Source organism: Bos grunniens, chromosome 20 (assembly GCF_055505025.1).
Source record: "Bos grunniens cultivar Pamir isolate PY7600 chromosome 20, Bosgru_T2T1.0, whole genome shotgun sequence".
Lineage (NCBI taxonomy): Eukaryota > Metazoa > Chordata > Mammalia > Artiodactyla > Bovidae > Bos > Bos grunniens.
The window spans coordinates 59,860,051-59,868,855 of NC_141184.1; positions in this window are offsets into that span (position 1 = coordinate 59,860,051).

The following is an 8,805-nucleotide window of genomic DNA, read 5'->3' on the forward strand; positions in this document are numbered from 1 at the left end:
TTCATTTTTAGAAGAAGGCAGAAGGTAATAGGTGAACTCCAAGGTAATCCAGGCTTACACTCTGAGGTCCAGAATTAAAATAGATTCAACACTGTGCATTCTAAGAACTATCCAAAAGTCAGAGGTTTCCTTGTCATTTGAGCTGAGCTGAATATAATTTTGTATTTCTTCACATAGAATTACTTCACGTACTCAGATTTATACAGCATTCTTTTCTTCCCAATTTAGAAAACAATTAATTTCATATTAATATTTATAAGCATTTACAATGTTAATTAGAATTACTTCAATATTATCCATTTTACAATTAATAGTTTTGCTTATAAATCTCCATTTATGTCTTAAATTATTTCATAGAGTTAGATTCTAGAGGTAGAATTTCTGGGTCAGAGTACATAAACCTGATTAAAGTTCATGTTTTGGGAAACAGAAAATTATGATTTGACATGTGATGGCAAGGATCAGGAATATTATGGCTTTATTTTTATAGGCTTTTTAGCCCCAAATCTTCTCACATTTTTAAAAACTTAATCTCCATGTTACATCATTTTACCTTTAGTGTTGTATGTGGAAACAGCTTTATCAAGAAATTATTTGTATAGGATGCTGTGTAACTCATTTTGACTACTCTGGGTAATACTCAGAGCAGTTCAACCCAAGCCACGTCTACATTTTCTATAATGGTTCTTCAATTCAGGATTTTATGAAGATGGAAGTAGAATTTGTTGATGAAAAATAAACCCACAGTCCTGAAAAAAATTTTTTATTTATTTGTTGATTTGTGTCTGTGCTGGGTGTTCACTGCTGTGTGAGGACTTTCTCTAGTTGTGGGAGTGGGGCTACTCTCTAGCTGTGGGGCACAGGCTTCTCACTGTGGAGGCTTCTCTTGTCGCAGAGCATGGACTCGGGGGCAGGGGCTTCAGCAGTTGCGGGACCTGGGCTTACTTGCCCCACAGCATGTAGAACCTTCCCAGACTAGGAATTAAACCCATGTCTCCTGGGTTGGCAGGCAGATTCTTAACCATTGGACCACCAGGGTATTCCATGAACCCACCATCTAATGAAAACTCTAGATCTAACTATAAGCTTAAACATAGCTATTCAGGGTAGCTTGCTATATATATATATATATATATATATATATTTTTTTTTTTTTTTTTTTTTTCACACCAAGAGATCAAGGACAGCTATGAATGTGCTTTCCATCCTCACTAAAAATTGCTGGAAAACTCCAGTCTGGTGCACCTTAAAAAAAGTGATCTCAGTTATCTCCCCAGTATGAGTTCTTTGAGGGCCTCAAGGGAGAAGATTGTGTGGGGTTCACACAGGGCCTAAGCAGATTTAGGCACCATGAGTTCCATTGTTGGGGGGATTTTGCTGCTCTCAGTGAGCTCCTGAAGGGCTTATCTCTACCTCTCATTGAGGAGTGACTTCTTGTCTCTGCTGGGGTATCTTGCACTTCTCTGACTCTGTATTCTGAGTACAATGTGTTCTCTGGCTGGCTTCTCCTGGATTCTGCCTTCATGCATTTCTGGATTAAATTTTGGTTAATCAACAGCATAATTTTCCAATGGGTGTATGAGCTGAAAATGGAGTTTTGCCATGATGCATAAACTTGGTTACCAACCATGACACCCCCTTCCTTGTGCTCCCATAGGACCGAGAGCACGAAGAAGTGTTTGGACATTTCTACTGTCATATCCCTATATCCCTTTAGTGTCTTCCTCACTCATGACCTAAAGTGCTTCTTTTTTGTTTTTTCTTTTGTTTTTAATCCATCAAGCTCTTTGCTCAGTAGATACAAAATTTTGTTAAATTATTTGTTGTTAAGCTATTGTCAAACAGTTGAAATACTTACGTAGCTATTTTTGCTCAGCATTTTGCAGTTTAATCACTTCATCTCCCTCTTGTGGATTGTAACTATTCAAAAATATTAAGTATTCACTCAGTGCCAGTGATAAATTTTGGTGTGCTTGTGTCTTAGCCCATGGAATGCTGCTACTAATCTACATGTAGAGAGTGTGTTTTCAAACTCTAGTTCAGAAATATGGTATCACCATAACTTTTTCAATTAACAAATATATGTTTATAAGTAGATTGATAAGGACTTAAAGATTAATTCTAATTTCAATTTCCACTTAATGAATTTTCACAACGAAATAAATACATGTAATGCTACCTGGATTATATTCATAAGAATGGATATAATTATGCAGTGGTAAAAAATACAAACAAAAGAATTAGCGGTTTAAAACAACAGGGCTTATTTCTTACTACATGCCACATGTCCATTTGGGTTGCTGGGACTCTGTTTCGTATTGTTTTCACTTAGGTTTGCAGGTTGACAGAGTGTCTACCTCCTGAGCATTGCTAATCTGTATAGGAAGGCAGTGGTGAAGCATTTGCGTTTTTACAGGCTTCAACAAAACAAAATACATTACTCCAGCTTATATTTTATTGGTCAAAGCAAGTCACACGGTTTTCTGAACTTCAAAGGATAGGGCAGCATAATTCATGTGCCTAGAAAGAGAAGTATTTGTTATACAAAACTAACAGTTCTCCCACTCTATAGTTTGCAATCAAACATTCAGCTCTTTCCCTCTGCCAAGTGACTTAATAGTACCAGTTCTGGGAAAAGAAAGACCAACCATAAAATTACTCGTAATTTCACAAAAGAGTGCGGATAAACCAACTGTAGCACAGCCAGGAGAGGCTTGAATCCAGTTTGAGAGAGTCTGATGATCCAGTGGACAAGAGGTAGACAGCTCTTAAAGCTTTGGGCTGGTTCTTTGATTTTAGATAAGCCAGAGTGTTAATACAAGAATTCAGACAGAATAAGTATCAATCCCTCACAAACATAATAATGAATTAGAGCAGAATAAGTGTCATAAACCTAAAGTATCACCGAAGAAAACCTGGATCTTAGAACATGCTCATTTGCTCTTCTATATCTTTAGCTCAGGAGGATAAAACAAGGCTCATTGTTTGAAGGAAATAACATAAAACAGAGACTCGCAGTGTGTTTGCTTTGCCTTAACAAAGTCTAGGAATTTTTATGGAGGCTCTTTTATGGAAAACAATTATCCTAACCATTTTGGGTCACATACTCCATTCACAATCTGACAATGCAATTCAATGGAGGAAGGCTTGCCTTTTAAATAAATGAACTGATTTGGACTTTATATTTTGTACAAAAATTAACTCAAACTGGTTCATGTGGTTAAAAGACAAATAAAACTATAAGACTTATAGAAAAAACATAGAAAAATCTTTTGGATCTGGGGTTAAACTTGACACCAAAAGCATAATCTATAAAAGGAAAAAATGGTTAGATTGGAGTTCATCAAAATTTTTAAAAATTTACTCTGCAAAAGATTCTTAAGATAATGAGAATACAAGCGACAATCAGGAAAACATTATATGCAAATTACAAAGGACCTCTGACAAAGGACCATTATCTAAAGTATATAAAGAACTCTTGAGGTTTAACAGTGAAAAAAAAATTTTTTAATCTAATTTAAAAATGGGTTTCAGCATGAAGAGATATTTTGTGAATATAATATATAGATGAAAGATAAATGCACAAAAATAAATTTAACGTCACTAGTTATTTAAGAAGTGCAAGTGGAAACACTAATGAGATATTGCTACATCCGTCAGAATGGCTAAAATGAAAAATAAGACAACATCCAATTCAGGAAGGGGTTCAGAGACTCTGATCCCTCCTACTCTGCTGGCTGGAATAGTATAGCAACTTTGGAAAACAGTTTGGCAGTTTATTATGCAACTGGCCACGTTTATTAGTTAGTTTGGGCTGCCATAACAAAATAGCACAGACAGAGCGGCTTAGAAATACACAGAAATTTATTTTCTAGTAGTTCTAGAGACTAGGAATTCAAAATCAAGGTGTTAGCAGACCTTCTTTTGAGGCCCGTCTCCTCGGCTTGAAGATGGCCACTTTCTTGATATGTCCTCACAGGATAATTCTTCAGTTTGTGTGACACCAGCCATGATGGATTAAGGCCCATCTATGTAACCTCATTTTACTTTATTTACCTCCTTAAATTCCCTATTTCCAAAAAGTCACACTCTGAGGTACTGGGGGTTACATTTGTAACATGAATTTGAGAAAAACACAGAATAGTTCGTAGTGTCATGCAATTACCATGCATGTGTGCATGTGTGCTCAGTGACTTCAGTCATGTACAACTCTTTGTGACCCCATGGACTGTAGCCAGCCAGGCTACTCTGTCCATGGGATTCTCCAGGCAAGAATGCAGAGGTGGGTTGCCTTGCCCTCCTCCAGGGGATCTTCCCGACCCAGGGATTGAACCTACGTCTCTTACATCTGCACTGGCAGGCGAATTCTTTACACCAGCACCACACAGGAGACCCATGACTAGCATATAGCCTAGCAGTTGTACACAACCATTTATCCCAGGGAAAGTAAGATTAATGCTTTTTAAAAATCTGTACTTGAATGTTCATAGTAGCTATATTCCTAAAAACTGGAAACAATTCAGATATCCCTCAATGGGTAAATGGTTAAACAAAATAGTACTTCCCATGCCATGGAATATGACTCAGCAATAAAAAGGAATGAGTTACTGACATACACACAATGTAGAAGAATCTTTAGGGAATTATGTTGAGAGAAAACAAACAAACAATACCAGTTATACTGTATGATTTCATTTATATAATATTATTTACAAGATAACGGAGACTAGTGATTTCCAGGGACTAGGAATTGGGGTAGGGGTGGGGAGAGGGAGGTGGTATGGCTATAAAAAGGATAACACCAGGAATTTTTGAGTTGGAAGTGTTCCCTGTCTGGAATGTATCAATATTAAACAAATAGCTTTTGTTGAGTGTTTTGTTTTGCTAATTTTTACTTAAAGAGTCTTGCTAGGTATTTATTAATGTTTTTGATCTTTGAAAGAATCAGTTTTTAGTTTTGTTGATTTTCTGTATTTGGGGGGTTATTTATTTTTTCATTGATTTCTGCTTTCATTTTGATTTTTCTGTTGAAAGTCTGTCTCTGAGAGCAAAATCTGTGATGGATTTCACATGAGGATATTTGTCAGAGATTAGGTCCCATGGAAGGGAAGAGTCTGAAACCTCATTGGTCAGACAGACAAATCTAACAGTAATGGAGCCTGGAAAATGTCAGACAACCCTATGAAGAGCTGGGTGGGTATTTAGACTTCTAGCAATGCCCTGCATTGGTCAGAAATGGCTGAACTTTAGACTTCCACTGCTACCAGTCACTGGATATGAGCTACCTGAGAAGGGTATAGCCTTGGCCGAGGAGGTTCTCTGTAATTGAGGCAACTCCTGAAGGAGTTGAGAGCCAGAGTCTATCTGCTGATAGCTGAGACAGTTTGTCTTCATTGATACTGATGGGCAATCTGAGTGGCATGTCTCTGGATTCACCACAATTTCCTTCCTGCTTTCTTTGATAATATTTTTTCTTTTATTAGACAGTTGAGATGACCACTAGATCATTACTTTTACCCTTTATTTTTTCTAATATGAGCATTTAAAGCCAGTACATTTTTCTTTTAAGCACTGGTTTAGCATCAGCTCACAAAATTTGGTATGTTATATTCTCATTATTTTTTAAGGTTTAGAACAGGTTTATTGAGATATAATTTACTTAGAATAAAAGTTGCTGCTGCTGCTAAGTCGCTTCAGTCGTGTCCGACTCTGTGCGACCCCATAGACGGCAGCCCACCAGGCTCCCCCGTCCCTGGGATTCTCCAGGCAAGAACACTGGAGTGGGTTGCCATTTCCTTCTCCAATGCATGAAAGTGAAAGTGAAAGTGAAGTCACTCAGTTGTGCCTGACTCTTAGTGACCCCATGGACTGCAGCCTACCAGGCTCCTTCGTCCATGGGATTTTCCAGGCAAGAGTACTGGAGCGGGGTGCCATTGCCTTCTCCAGAATAAAAGTTACCATTTTAGTATATAGTTTTATGTATTTTTAAATTTTTTTTACTTCAAAATATTTTCTAATGCTCATTGTGATTTCTTCTGTGACTCATGAGCTTTATGAAATTATGTTGTTAATCTCTAAATGTTGAGGACTTTCTAGTTAACTTTTTGTATTCACTTCCAATTAATTTCCACTATGGTTAAGAAACACGAATAAGCTAATCATTTGAAACGTACAAAGAATTATCTAAAGGACACATATGTGGTTTACACTGTTATTATTTTATGTATATTTGAAAGGTATGTGTATTCTCCATTTGTTAGCTGTAGTGTATTTGAATATTAATTAGGTCAAGTTGGGTAATAGAGATTTTCAAATCATTTATACATTGCTATTTTAAATAGCTTGCTTCATCTCTGATTGAGGGAGGTGTGTGAAAATCTCCAGTTGTGATGGTGGACTAGGCTGTTTTTCCTTCTAGGTCTGTCAGTTTTGTGTCGTATGTTAAGCTATGTTATTAGCTGCACATACATTTAGGCTCGTCACATCTTTGTGAGAAACTGAGCCTGCTATCATTGTAAAATATCCCTCTTCAGTATTAATGCCTTTATGGTATAACTTCTTCCATCTTTTCACTTTCCTTCTACCTGTATCCTTCTTATATGAGAGTGCATCGTTTGTGGATGACACAGACTGAATCATGGATTTTAAACATATGCATTCTAAACCTCCATCTTTTTTATTTTTTAAACTTTTTGTTTTGTATTAGGGTATAGCTGATTAACATTGTTGTGATAGTTTCAGATGAACAGCTAAGGGATTCAGCCATATATATATCTCCATTCTCCCCCAACCCTCCCATCCAGACTGCCACATAACCCTGAGCAGAGTTCCATGTGCTATACAATAGGTCCTTGTTGTATAAGCTCCATCTTTTACTTAGAGTATTTAGGCTTCTTTGTTTGATATATAATGTAATTACTGCTATGGTTGGATTTAAAGCTACTGTTTTGTGTTTTCTATTTTTCCCAATCTTGCTTGATCTCTTTGTTACTTCTTTCATGCCTTCTTTCGAATTATTATTTTAAGTGTGTTTCTTCCTCTTTTTTTGGCTGTGCTGGGTCTTCGTTGCTGTGTGGGTTTTTCTCCAGTTGCTAAGAGCAGGGGCTGCTCTTTGTTGTGGTGTGAAGGTTTCTCATCGCGGTGGCTTCTCTTGTAGAGCATGGGGCTCTAGGGGCTCCTGGGTTTCAGTGGTTGTAGCACGTGGCCTCAGTACTTGCAGCTCACGGGCTCTAGAGCAGAAGCTCAGTAATTGTACTGCACTGGCTTAGTTGCTCTGAGGCATGTGGTATCTTCCCGGACCAGAGATCGAACTTGTGTCTCCTACATTGGCTGGCAGATTCTTTACTACTGAGCCACCAGGGAAGCCCCTACTATTTTATTTTATAGGTTTTGTTAGCTTTTCAACACGGTTTTGTGTTTCATTTTAGTGTTTATGCTATATATTAAAGTATATGCTGCTGCTGCTGCTAAGTCGCTTCAGTCGTGTCTGACTCTGTGCGACCCCATAGATGGCAGCCCACCATGCTCCCCCGTCCCTGGATTCTCCAGGCAAGAATACTGGAGTGGGTTGCCATTTCCTTCTCCAATGCATGAAAGTGAAAAGTGAAAGTGAAGTGGCTCAATCATGTCCGACTCTGTGCGACCCCATGGACTGTAGCCTACCAGGCTCCTCTGTCCATGGGATTCTCCTAGCAAGAGTACTGGAGTGGGTTGCCATTTCCTGCTCCCATTAAAGTATATATTCTTAATTTAATAAGATCTTGAATTAAAATTTTACCACTTCACAAATAATGTAAGAAGCTTTCAGCCCCACCTTCTCTTTGTGCTACTGTTTCCATGTAGTTTAATTTTATATATACTATAAATTCCATAAAACATTATTACTTTTGCTTTAAACACTCTTTCTTACAAAGTAAAAATTTGTATTTCATATTTACCTATGCATTTACTCTTTTTGGTTCTCTTTGTCTCTTTCTGCAATTCCGTGCTTCCATCTGGGATAATTTCCTTTCATTCTGATGTCTATTCATTTAGCATGTCTTGTAGTACGGTTCTGTTGGCAACAATTATTCTCGTCTTTTCATGTCTGAAAATGTCTTTAATTAGCCATTATTTTTAAAGAATATTTCTCTAGATATATAATTCCTGTCTGACAGTTTTTTCCCCCCTTTCAACACTCTAAAATTTCCATTCCATTGCTTTTTGTCTCCCACTGTTTATGTTAAAACAACAGCTCTAAGCTTTTTATTGTTCCTCTGAAGATAATATTTCTTTATTTTTGGTATCTGGTTGTGGTGATGGAGGGAAGAAGAAAAAAAAATTATTGATCGACTTCTATTTCCTCTTGGGGTGGAAAAAGCCACTGACTAGGTTCAGTAATCTCAATTGTCTCATTGGCAAGAGGAAAGTCCCTTAGAAGGAAGGAAGAACTGTAGGCATGGTAGGGTTGAGGTGGTGATGCTTATGAGCAACAAGAGAAGCCTGGATCAGCAGATGCACTGAGCCCTTTGGTCCGTAGAGATGATGAAAACACATATGACCTTTAGGAGTAATATGAGCATTTTCTAGGGCTTCCAGGAGGGAAGCAGTAAGTATATGGATCTGAATGAGCATAAAGCTAATCTCGAACAATGTATAAGGGAGATATTTCTTTTTTTTTTCGGTCATACAAGTTTTAAATGTGCCCTGCTTCCCTTAGTTTGACATGGTCCTAACAAGACTATAGCTGGGCACATACCTTAGAAGAGATCCCCTGAAGGACAGCTAAGCATAAACTGATTGTAAGAAGAGTTGAAACTGCATATG